This window comes from Cotesia typhae, unplaced genomic scaffold (assembly GCF_013202065.1).
Source record: "Cotesia typhae breed Kobodo isofemale line unplaced genomic scaffold, CoteBio_Ctyphae contig_44, whole genome shotgun sequence".
Taxonomy (NCBI): domain Eukaryota; kingdom Metazoa; phylum Arthropoda; class Insecta; order Hymenoptera; family Braconidae; genus Cotesia; species Cotesia typhae.
In genome coordinates, this window is record NW_027423753.1 from 1,774,992 (window position 1) to 1,788,379 (window position 13,388).

The 13,388-nt window shown below is 32.4% G+C and overlaps 1 protein-coding gene across 3 annotated transcripts in view; it reads right to left on the minus strand.

The window, feature by feature from the left end:
- The window catches only part of Glurib (Glutamate receptor IB), a 138,140-nt gene that overhangs the window by 41,226 nt on the left and 83,526 nt on the right, over positions 1–13,388 (minus strand). The gene's annotated exons all lie outside the window — the stretch shown is intronic.

The window sequence follows — 13,388 nt, forward strand, 5'->3', positions numbered from 1 at the left end:
CTTGCAATGCAGTCCTACATGACCTTTAAGATGTGCCGAAAAATAAAAGAAATTTTTTTTTTCTAAAATTTTGTCAAAAAAAAAAAAAAAATTAGATAAAATGAAAAGAAATATTTCGAAACTTTGGAAATTTTTATCTTGTCCTACAAGCGACTGACCAGAAAGTGTGATGTACATTTCTTGTAGAGAATTGAACGCTCTACAAAAAATGTCACTTATGATTTTTCGATAACTTCACTTTTATAAAAGTTATTTGAGGTTAAAGTTGGACGTATCCCAAATTGTCAGATTTTCAGGAAAATTATTAATGTTGAGATAAAAGTTTCTCATCGAATAACTTTTAAAAAAGTAAATTTATCGAAAAATTGTAAGATACCTTTTTTATAGAGCATTGAATTTCCTACAAGAATTTTTATTTTATCAACTACTAACTATTTTTGTTTAATGCAAAATGTTAATTCTAATCCGGTCATGTACGATTAGATCAGGATGTATTTGAAAATTTTGTAATAAAATGTTTAATTTGTAATCTCGAGATTTAAGCTTTGGTATTGAAATAAGAATCAGGAATTTATAGAGTATCGAGTGCTCACTTGTTTATTCAAAGAATGTAATTTTATCGACGCTTGAGGATGATAGTAAAAGAAAGTAAGTGAAAAAAGCGTCGAGAGAAAAAAAATAAAAACTCGGAGGAAGAAAAAAAATTTTTATAGAATCGAAATTCCGGGAATGTGAAAGAATTTACTTTCTGTACTGAGAGAAGAGCGTCGAGTAGAACGAAATTAAATCTGCTCTATACAGTAGTGTAATCGAGCGTGAAAACCGTATTGGAAAAAGCTTGAATAGTTGGTGAAAAAAATTATTATTTTCCCCCTTATATACCTACAGTAATACCTCGGCTGTTTACTCTTTTAAATAATTTATAAATATAAATACAAGGACCAAATTAAAGTTTTAAATTAAATTTACCCGTACTACTAATTTTCAGCGGCAAAAAAAAAGTTAATTAAAAATTAGAAATGTCTAATTAATGTGATTAAAAAAAAAAAAAAAAAACTATTTGTAGTTGCACTGGAGATTTTTTATTTTCTCAAAAGGGTTACATTACCTCGGACCAAGGAGTGATGGGAAAACTGTAAAAGCACATCAGAGTAGTAATTTCCATTGGGAATGCAAAAGTCCTTCCACTTTTCTACTACTATTACCGAACAGGAGCAGGAACGGGGTACAACTGCAGCAACACTACACAACACAACTACTTCTAACTCACTGTCGATTTACTTTCAAACGTGGCGTGAAAGGCAAATTAAATCCAATTGAACGAAACTCGATCGTTTGTACTCTCAAATGTACTAGGAGGCAGAATGGAAAAAAATGTTCGAAAAAAGACTGAAATAATAAAATAAAAAAAGCTCGTTAATTTCCACGGTCTGGTGAACTGCCACCGGAACTTTTATTCGAATCACGCGAAGAACATTCACCTAATTCGTCTGCTTGGTCAAGTGGATATATATTGAATTTTGTCCGACGAATTTGCATAAAGTCCAAGACTTGGGCCAGCCACCGACTGGGTAATTCGCTTTTTTATCTTTTTCAATTATTTTGTTTGTTGCTTCGCTGTCCCACACTGCAGAGCAAAGAGAGAGAGAGAGAGAGAGAGAGAGAGAGAGAGAGAGAGAGAGAGAGAGAGAGAGAGAGAGAGAGAGAGAGAGAGAGAGAGAGAGAGAGAGAGGAAGAGAGTGCAGTGTGTGCTCGAACAACAAAACCAACCAACCCCATTGATCAACCCAGCTGTCGATTGTTTTGTACGCGTCAGCGAACGCTAATTGAAATCCCAACAAAGGCTTCTGTTGCGTTTACTTAACTTCATTACAATACGTCCCGGCGTTTCGTTTGTAATTATATTTGATTTTATTGCGTTATATTATATATTATCTATCTGGTTATTATCTATCGAATTAATTCAATATTTAATGGTTGATATTTATGTTCGATATTCAATTACGAAATTATAATGGGCTCGGATTCGTCAGGGATGTTTCTAATTCTATAGTTCTGTTATGACTATCAGCGAAATTTGCATTCATTAAATCGGAGATGTTATTTTGGTTGATTTGGGTAAAGTGTAACAATTTAATAATTTTAAATTAATGTGATTTATAACAATGAATTAAAATTCATTTAAAAAATAATACAAAAGTTTGTGGAATTATTTTTTAACATAGATTTTTTTGCATCAATATCAGAAAGGACTATTTTATACATAACAAAAATTTACTACAGTGCAAAAAAAAAAATTAACTTGATTTAAAAGAGAAATTTTTAAACCAAGAAAATAATTTTGAAGAATTTAATCATTTTTAATCAAGACAAAAATTTTTGAAATAGGCAAAATTTTATTTTTGCACTCTTTTATTTATTAATTTCTGTAAAAAAATTGAAACATTGCAAGGATAAATTTTTAATAAAATTATATATACTTCAAAATATGAAAAAAAATTTTTTTGCACTAAAAGAGTTTTTGAATTGAAAAATTTATGATATGACTTGGAAGTAAGTTATCTATTTGGAAGCACCCGAAGTGAAAGTTATTTGATATTAATGCTGATATAGATGTACGAACAAACCACGGAAGCTATTTTGAAAGTTTGCTATGAATTTTCTGTTCGGTTATTGAAATTTTGCGGCTTCAAAATTAACCGCGAATACGAGTCTCACTTTTATCAGTTATTGAGGGTCTACCCACTTTCGCGGTGTGTTTTAACTTATACGGCTTCGATGTTACCATTATGATTTAATTACCAAGTTACTGCACGAGAACAGTGATTAAAAATAGCTGATAAATATTTATCAACAGAAGTTTGTGAAAAATTTCATGAGAATCACTGAAATGTTTACGAGAACGTAAGATAAATGGACTTTTAGTCTGAATACAAACATAATATAACATAACACACGTAGACAAAATTACCTTGATGATAAATAACCAGGATGTAGATATTATCGTGGCTCTTAGCGGTATAATGCGTTTGTATTTATATCTATATCTACACACATAGTCGATAAAGTAAACTGTACGCCGTCCCGGAGATCCTTCGGGAAAAAATTGGATTTGTAAGTTGGTTCGTGCCAGGACTTGAAGACTTAGACTTTGCTATCGCGATCATTTCGCAGTAGATATGTAAGTAAAGACACTGAGTAGTATAAGGTAGTTGAGACTAGTGGTAGAATGAACCTCTAACCCCTGGCTCCTCATCCCTCGAACACGATCGTGTATGAGCAAGAGAGTTTAAAGTTGTCCAATTGTTCAAACGTTCGGAAGCGATTGATCTTGCACAAACGGATATAAATTTACGGGCATTGTCATGGTAATTCTCTCCAATAGAATAATTATTATACTAACGTTTTATCATTTTTCATTGAAAAATTTTCTGACGTGGGTTTATAATAATTTTTTTTGTCCTTTCTAAAAATATGAATTTAAATTTTCATATATTATTAAACAGATACTTATTAAATTGATTAAAATAAAAAATAACAACAAATTATCTATTAAAGGACGTGAAAAAATAATTTTTATTTTAAAACTTAACTTCTGAAAATTAACTCTGTAAGAGTGAGATAATTTAGTAACCATGCGCCACCTGTTGGTGATTTTTAACACTATTTTGAGCAAAAAATTATATTTAGTCGTAGAGAGCCATTTTAAATCATATGTGGTTACATAAGAATATATCCGGCCATACCGGCAATACACAAGCATATCAGAAAATTTTTTCACAGATTAATAACGAGAAATAAAATGAAATTGGATTATTTAAATTAGAGTGACGTTTAACAGAATTAAATGAAAAAAGGGGTCGTTTATTTGTTTAGTTGTTATTTTTAGCGAGTGGTAGGCAGATCACTTGACGACTTGACTTTGGGAGGGGAGGGACGAAGGATATCGGGTTGGAAGGTACATGTGCAAACATATGGAGGGGCTAGTTTAATTATACGCCAGTTGAGCGTGTCAACAAGCCGAGAGGACCGAATTCGACGGTTTGTAGACAGGACAGAGAGAGGATCACCGTTGTACGCTCCACGGTAATTGATTTCCGTCTACTATATACATTTCAGATAGATAAATGTCTATTTTCAAGAGAAACTGTATCAACACCCACATCATTGATTATTGTTTTTAAAATTTTGAATTTAAATGCAGAACAATTTTCGGACCAGAAGAATTATCTTGTAAATAAAGACGTGTAATGATTTTTAATGCGTAAACTAAACGGTTTAATTTATTAAAAGCCAGTCTCGGAGATTAATGGGTTCTCATCAGCGACGTTAACAAGGTCACATCCTTCAACCCCCATCAGGTATCTTACACTTCTGGTAGGTACTCTTCTAAACCGAGAGATAAATTAATGCCACTTGGATCCTCCTATCCTTCTATCAAGAGCGACAAGTCAACCCTTTGAGAATCTCTTGAGCATCAAATTACAATCGTAATAATGCCGTTTTGTATCTGATATCCTTTGAGATTAACCATCGTTATATATTAACTCCTTTATATATATTTATCTGTATTAATCAAGTTTAATCGCTTCTGTTTTGTTGGGTTGGCAAATTTATAGTTTTTTTTTTTTTTTTTTATTTTAAAGCTTTAATTATCCCATCTCTCTACTTTGCAAGACGAAATAATTAAATATGGTCTTTAGTAAAGCAGTCGGAGTTTTATTCGCTTTGACATTCCGATCGTAGATCCTCGAGCGCTCGTGAAAGCTTCTAGTAGTCACTCTCGTCCCTCTTACACTCACTCCATGCTCTGTCACAGGATTTCCAGCCCCAATAAAAGGATTTAACGGACGAGGGTTAATCCTATTGGAAGGACTATTCTCGCACTTTTATTCCGTAACTGCACGCCATCTACCAATTTACCAATCCTCATTTCAGCCTTTTACTCATTTTCTTTACGTACATTATTATTATTATTTTTTTTATTATTGACGTTAACGTAAACTCTTGATAGAAATTTTACCAACCGGAAAAAATTATTTTGTGATCATTTTTATTTTTTTATTTGTACATAGATTAATTCAAAATAGGTTCAGGTTTTGCTTAAGCTGGGAATCAATTTCAAATAAGCTTCGAGAAAAAGTCACTACAATAATTTTTATTTTTTAACATAAATTTTGAAACTAAACTCTCTAACAAGGAGAGAATTTAGCGATCATACGCCACCTGTCGGAACTTTTCAAAACTAACTTTGGTTAAAAAAGCATACATAGACATGTGAGATCATATCTAGCCAGGAAAAAAATTTTATTTCATTAAAAAAAAATAATTTTTAAATTTATAAAAATATATCTTTAAAAATATCAAGGGAAAAAATTTTTTTCACTTACACAATTAATGACGATAATGATATGTCAAAAAATAATTTTTTCCGTATACATGAGGACTTATTACCCTAGATTATAAAATTTGTTCTCAGGAAAATTGTTCAAAATTTCTAATTAAAATAAAAAGTTTCAAAAGTTAATGATGTACTTAACATTGCGCTCGAAGCGGAAACCTACAACAAAAGTTAACGGCAAAATTTAGTCCCTATCCTACCCTCTTGTTCGTTTGTCAACAGCACTTGATATTCAAACTTAATGTATCACTTGTACATCTGGGTATAAAACTACCAGCGTGATTTCTCAATTTAAACTCTTACTCTTCCTCTTGATATTTAAGTTTTCCAGTGTTGCAAAACTCAACATCAATCATTTAAATTCACTCGTCAGAACACACAAACAATAGTAATTAAAAGTTTTTTAAAAATACGACTGACGAGTCGCTAATCGATCCGAACGATGATAAACCATCAAAGCATCACAGTAAATAAAAACCAGATAACCTACTGTTCTCCACTGCCCCTCTAAATTTATCGCGTCCTTTTTCGCGAAACTCCATTGATCCCAATACCATATTTTTTATCATTCATTTTACATTAACCATTTGACATGTAAATCCTGATTGATAGTTACTTTTATAACTGTTACTGTTTATCAGCCCACAACCCCCAGATCACTACCAGTAATTAATCACTTTTCTATTTTTAAAATTGCTCCCGACCCGAGATCGTTAGAACAATGGCCTTTTATCAATCTTTTTTTACAGTTTAACAAACACGAATGTGTTTTACACGCAATAAAAGTTATTGTGCACGGAAAAAAAAAATTGTCAATTACATATTTTTTTTAAAAACTTCAGTATTAATTAAAAAGATTTACATCTCTTAATTAAAGAAAATTACTACTCTTGGATTTGCTTGAAAAATGTATCAATGTATTTTTAATTATTAACAAGTAAAAATATTTTTATTGAATGAAGTTAATTTTTTTCTAATTTATAAGTTCTAATCTTTAATTTAAAATTTCTTCCCAAAAATTAACGACAAAATTTATGACTTTGATAACATTATTTCAGCAAAGCCATACTCTATTGTGGAAATAAATAACAATCAGAGCTGTCAGAGTTAAAATCCTATTATTTATCAGTAATTAAACGAAAATTTATAAACTTTTGCCGCAGTCCCGCAGTTACTAGTGAGCAGTGAGGTTTGCGGATAATAAATAGTAATAACAATTACTATTACCCGAATGGGTCGATCTTATGAAAATGCATGTGCGCGAAACACTTTGGTTGGTTTGGGATAATCGGGGACATGGGATAAATACCGACTGCTGACTACCGACGGAGAATATACACAGATATAGAGGTGAGCAAGCTTTTCAAGAAGAATGAGCTTGTATATGAATAGACATAAATTTCTCGGAGGGCCTTCCAGGGAATACTTGAATATAGATATACAGTTGGGATAACCACGGCTGGTTATCCTGTACAAGAACAAAACTAGCTGGGATTACTGCTAGGGACGTTGGACATCAGAATTCAGGAAGACCTTTGTTGTTAATGACGACTACTTTTTTTATAATTACTTTTAAATATTATTTTAATTGAATTAAATCTCAAATTTATTTTTTTGGACATTTTTGACAATATTTAGAGAACAACTTGTTTTATAAAAACTTGCAAAGAAATAAATTGTAAAAAATTTAATTTAAAATAAATGTGAACAATTAAATGTTTAAAAATTAAGAAGAATTTAATTTTTTTGAGGAAAAAAATTTTTAATATATTTTATTTTGAAGGGTAAATTTTTGACTAGAGTGTATGTAAATGTAATTATGAGTAAGGGAGTTGATATTTATTATAAAAGATTTTTCTGAGGCAGGTCTGGAGCTTTAGCCCACCTGGGAAAGGATAGGACGGGGTTGATGTCTGACTTATGGGTACCATTACTCCTAGACCGCATCGTCAGGATGAAACACGAAAGAGAATGAGTGAACGAAGCTCGGTAACGCAAAAGAGAAAAGGAAAAGCGAGCCACCAGGGCCGTATGAGTGAGATCGAGCAGAGGTCGTGCAAGTGTCAGAAGAGAAAGAGAAAGCTCATTTGTTAAACTTAAAATTGATCTTCTCAGTCTCGTACTCGTACTTGGGCGATAGTATGGTACACAGCTAGTACCTTTACTCTACCTCTACTCATTCTTGACTAATGACGTTCCACCAGACGTGTAAGTCCTTAATAACAGTCACGTTCAAGTTACTACAGCTAACAATATACCTTAAAATTCATTTTATCATTAACAATTATCATTTTTTACTTTTTTTTGTATTATTATCATTATAATCATTAAAATTTTAAATGTTTATCTTTCAATTTAAAATTCTGGGTTAAGTATTAAAGATACGAAAAAATATTTTTTTATAGCAAATTTAATTTCCTACAAAAAAAAAAATTTATCAATTTTGTTCTATCTCTTTCTTTTTCTAGAATTTGAATTTAAAGTGTAAAAATAAAGTTATAAAATTTATCAGTGGATTTAAAATGTTTCTAATTACATAAAATATTAAAAATAAAAAAAAAAAAATGATGAACCCTTTAGCCAAAATTAAAAAAAAAAAGATTTAAATATTTAAGAAGGTATTTTATTATTATTTACTTTTCGATGTAGTTGTGATTGTAGTTAGTGAAAAAATGAGTGGAAATATTGGAGAAAAGGAGAAAAATTCTGAGACGACAAAAGAAATAAAATATATCAATATTAATTACTGAAGTATTAGCGTCGACAGAAATTAAAAAAGTTCTCCTCAGATATTAAGCAAACAAATCTAGGTAACTCAATGAAAGCCGGTAACAAAGACATTTATCGTTTTGGCAGACCGAGGACTGAGTATCGTAAGACGCTTGCTTCAAAAGGAAAGGTTCTTGAGAGTAAAAATAAGAAACCAAACTAAAGAAAAATCAATGGGAGGGAGTTCTGATCAAGTCGACGCCCTAATGCTTTATCAAACCAAAAGTTTAATTCTGATTCCTCTTCGACTCGTCACAACAAAGCCTGTTATATATTGTCATTGTCAAAAGTTTCTTTTTCATCCGATCTTTCATCCCCCAGTCCTTTAATCTTAAACTTTATCTCTAAAAAAATAATCTCTGATAATTGTTTTGCTTCTGTTTATTCAACATCTTAATGCCAATTAACTTCTGTTTTTTTCTTTTTTTATTTTTATTTAATAGATGAAGGGTTATTACCGGATAAAGAAAAGTTGATAATTCATGACCGGTATCGATGGAATATGTACATGAATAATCAAGAATGCTATTAGAGTTAATTATTAAACAAAGTAGAGTGGTGACGTTATTATAAATGGAAGGATTATTAATTATTATTATGAAGCTTGCCGAGATAGTTTTTGAATTAAACAGGGACAAGGGGAGTGGACGGAAATTAAAAATTATTGAGAATTCTTAATAAGGATTTACAAGTTAATAGCCGGTACGACATTATTTTATAAGTTTTAGAGATGGAGTTATAAATTTTGATAAAGAAGATTATCGGCTGAATTATTTAGATCTTAATAGATTGACTTTAGCATTGATGGTTTTACTCTAGGTTTTGTTAAATCATAAATGAAGATTACGAACATACCTAGACAAATTTCTGACCTAGATTATTTTCACATATAACCTAATTAGGTCATTAATTAACAAATCAGAATATGAAGAATAAAAAAAATTTTTTAAACTTAACTCTATGCTGGCGAGAAGATTTAGCTATCATGCGCCACCTGTCGGAAATTTTCAACACTAAACTTTATCAAAAAATTTTATATGGCTATATCAGACTATATATGGGCAAGTCAAGTCATACCTTGCTATATGAAGCCAGCGATATGATCTAATATGGCCTAACATGTCTGTATATGGCTAATATGGGTATACCAGACCTTCAAAAAATGTTTTATGGACTTTCAGACCATATTTGGTCATATATAAACATATTATTTAATATCTGGCGTTTTATAAACATATTAAATCATTTATAGACATATAAGAATATTTTTTATAGATATTTAAAATCTAGAACGAGTAAATAAATAAATATAGACTCTAAAAATGGAATGATGTATTGCATGACAAAGGAACTGGGGTTGCAAGGCTGTTACGGGAGTAATGGAGGAACAATTGAAATAATTTAGCGAGTTTGTAGGTGACGAATGAGTGTTTCCGGTGGCTTAGTTGTTGGTATCCTCGGTTAATTCGCACTGGGGATCCGAGAACTCCAAGCAAGTGCTCCATCTCCATGAAAATTTGGGCATGGTCCAAGACTTCGGTTCTACTCCTAGCCCAGCTAAGATCTCTATTGCGTGAGAACGAAAAGTGAGACAGACGTAGCGAGATATAGTTATAGTTATCTCACAATATAGCACTTAGCAAAGCTGCAGCACTAATTGTATTAATGCCCGCTTGGTTTGTCTGAGCTGGATCAACAAGATTTCAGTTATCTCTTTTCCTTTTCTTTTTAAATCTCTGGCTCGTTTTTACCGGCTCCAAGTTGCCTTCTGACTAAATTATATTCTTTCTTTTTTCTTCGTCAAGCAGAAGCAGCAGTAAAAGTAGAAGTAGAAGAATACATAACGTACATTTTAGCAGTGATAGCTCAAGTCATGTACAACGCCAATTCTATTGTGGCTCATCCGTGAAGATCCACCACACCGGAGCGCTGAGTGAACGAGGGAGCGTCCCATTATAAATGTGCTGAAAGCAATTATGCTGAATCTGGGAAGAAACGAGGACCCGGAATCACCACAACTGAGGTAATACTTTTTTCCTCGTCTGTCTTATGTATTTATGTTGGCTGCTATTTGTATAGATTCTTAATCCCTAGAATTCGATCTCTGATTCTGACTTGGAAAAGACTCACGCGACATTACAAGGGAGATCCAATTTACAAACGATCTTGTTTTTGTTTTATTTATTTTGTTTTATTCGGCATTCTGGAGCTGATTTCACCTGAAGCAATGTGCCGAGCGGAATATTCATCGCCAGTTTAATTAAATATTTTATTGATATCCTTTTTTTCCGTAGTTTGACATTTGTCAATCGCTTTTTTCCATGTAAAACATACGTAATTTTTTACCTTATGTACGTTTGTTTATTTTTCGTGTAAATAATTAATAATATTCGCTGAAAACAAAGTTATGCACACTGTTTCGACAGCATATCAAAGTTATGGCAAACACTGAACAAAAACTTGCTCCAACAATCAGCCATCAAACACAGTCAACTCTGTCCTTGTTGTTCGAAATTCGAACCAGGTTCTTTTAATTTTATGTTAATGATTTTGATGGTAATTAATAATGTCGGGTTTAATTACCTTAATGAGGAGGCAAATATCAAAACAATACGCTTTTACTTCATTACTCAATAGATAGTTCGAATGTTTTTTTTATTATTCCAAACTTTTGCTCCATGTAAATGAAAATTAATTTAATTTAAATAAAAAATTTTCCAAACCCTTTCTATAATTCCCACGAAAAATTTTCCATGCATTTCAAAATGCCATGACAGTTTACCAACAACAACAACAACAATACAATATTTACCATACACAATCTCTGCACGGAGTATGTCACTCCAAAAAAGACTCTGATAAGAAAAATAAAAAAAAATAAAAACATGAAAAAAAAAATGTAAAGTAAAATAATCCAGCATTGGAAGGGGGGCAGCGTCAGTTCGTCGACATCTTAGCGGAACATTATAGCCATCTATCACCTTTCGGAGCATATCGTATAATATCCTGGTGAGATCCCTCCGGTGGTAGTTCACTATATAGCAGAGAGTATACCAACGGTTTGCGGGGTGGTGGCAGTAGAAGCGCAGAATTGAGAGTGAGGGTGCTATAGAGATTCCCGTAAAGCGCAAAGGAGAAGACTCCGGAGAGAAAGAAGAAGGAAGAAAATGGTTCAATATATAGATATATATGTATATGGAAAGAGGGTTGCCAGCCAGGGCCAGGGGTGGCATAAATCTGCTGAGAGCTCCCCAGGGTATTTCCCTTCTTTTCTATCCTCCGGTTGGTCCTCTTCCTCTACACTCTCTTTACATTCTCGGAGGTTGTAAGTGTATGGGTGTGTAAGTGTGTACATGAATGGGGAAAGGGGTGAGGTGCGGGATTGCCCAACCCGGGCTCAGAAGGCAGACGCGAGATGAATCTTGAGGTTCAATTCCCGCCCGGTTTATCCGACGCCCGAAGGTGCGAGACCGCATGAAAGAGCAAGAAGTCTTTTCTATATTACTCCAGGCAATTACATATCAACTATATATTGATCCTACTTGATCCTCTCCGAAGATCTCTCCTTTTCCTCTTCCTCTTATTCCTTTTGCCATCCTCCTGGTGATTCTGATGGTTCAGCTTCTCTCGATGGTAGGTGGTACACTACCAGACACTAGACATTTTCATTTGTGCCTTTCAACATATTACCACTCCAATATTAGTAAATATATTAAGGCTTTTCCTTTTATTACTTTGCTGATATGCATCCGTAATCTCGGCGGGAGGATTCTATTGGTAATCTTATTTTTTAATCATTTTTATGTGACACCCCCGGTTGATTCTGTTACTCCGCTGTACGGATTTTTTTTTTTTAATAATACGAGGGAAATGTATGAGGCGTAGAAACATAACGGATATTATTTATATTTATATTTATATATATATCCATTGGAAATTCTTACGGTTGGCGGAGGATACTCCCCTAAGACCTTGTGTTTATATCCATTGAAGGTCTGGTTATAGACGATGGGAAAAACCATCAAGGCTCATGGGACTTTTATAGTATCGTCAACACTGTGTCTCACCTCAGAAAATTTTATATTTTTTTTTGTCACCTATTTACAATAAATTTTCATTTTTACTGAAAAGTGCGAGTTTTAGGTACGAATATTCGTGAAAAAATTTTTTATGACCTGGTTTGAGTTGATTTGGTCATTTTTTACTATATCAGGCTTTGCATGAGAAAAAAAAATTAATTTATTATCATTTTTCAATTTTTTAGTAATGTATAAATTAATTAAAACTAAAAAAAAAAAATAAAAATTGATCTAGAAGTTGATTAAATAAAAAATTAACGTCATATAAGCTCCTTAAGGGGGTCAAAAAAATATTTAAAATTTAACTATCCACTAGCGAGATAATTTAGCGATCATGCGCCACCTGTCGGAAATTTTCAAAACTACATTTAATAGAAAAATTACAAATGACCATATCAAGCTAAATGTGCCCTGATGTTGCCTTATATGATTAATTTTCATATCAGGGCTTGTCAAAAATAATATTTGGAAATATTAAATCAGATAATTTTTCTGCGGAAAAATAAACATTATACAAAGTAAATTTTAAGTTGTTGGAAAGTAAATTATCTTGAATGCATGACCAGCCATTGAAAATAAAAAGATAAAAAAAAGTTGTAAAGCCAAAGTTTATCACAGCTGGCATCTTGGAGGTGGTCTTAGTATCTGCACTTACCAAATTAGACACCGCAGATTTGAATCCTCTTTTCTGAGTTGCAATTTTACGAGCACTTCGAGTTGCATGAGTACCTCATCATCAGAGTGAGAACTTTTATCCATTTTTTGCTGCTAAATCTCTTGTATTGAATGTCTTCAAACGGAATACGATTGAATCTTTCTATTAGACTCAATTGTAAATAAGAAATCATCAATTCCAATGCAATGAACATGGAGGACTCGGTAAATTTCCTTTGACGACGACACCAGGTAGTTACGGAACGTTTGGATGAAATATTAAGATAAGACATTGGGTTTAATGATAGCACGAATAAGAATGAGAATGAAAATGAGAATGGAAAGATGACTGGTGACGTGTCATTTCCGAATGTCATTCCTTAAAACGGACAATCTTGTCTTCTTCCTGAGTTTAGTTGGTGAAAACCCATTCAAAACTGTGCTGCTCGAGTTCTATTATTATTATAAACGGGTGTCGCGCGTGT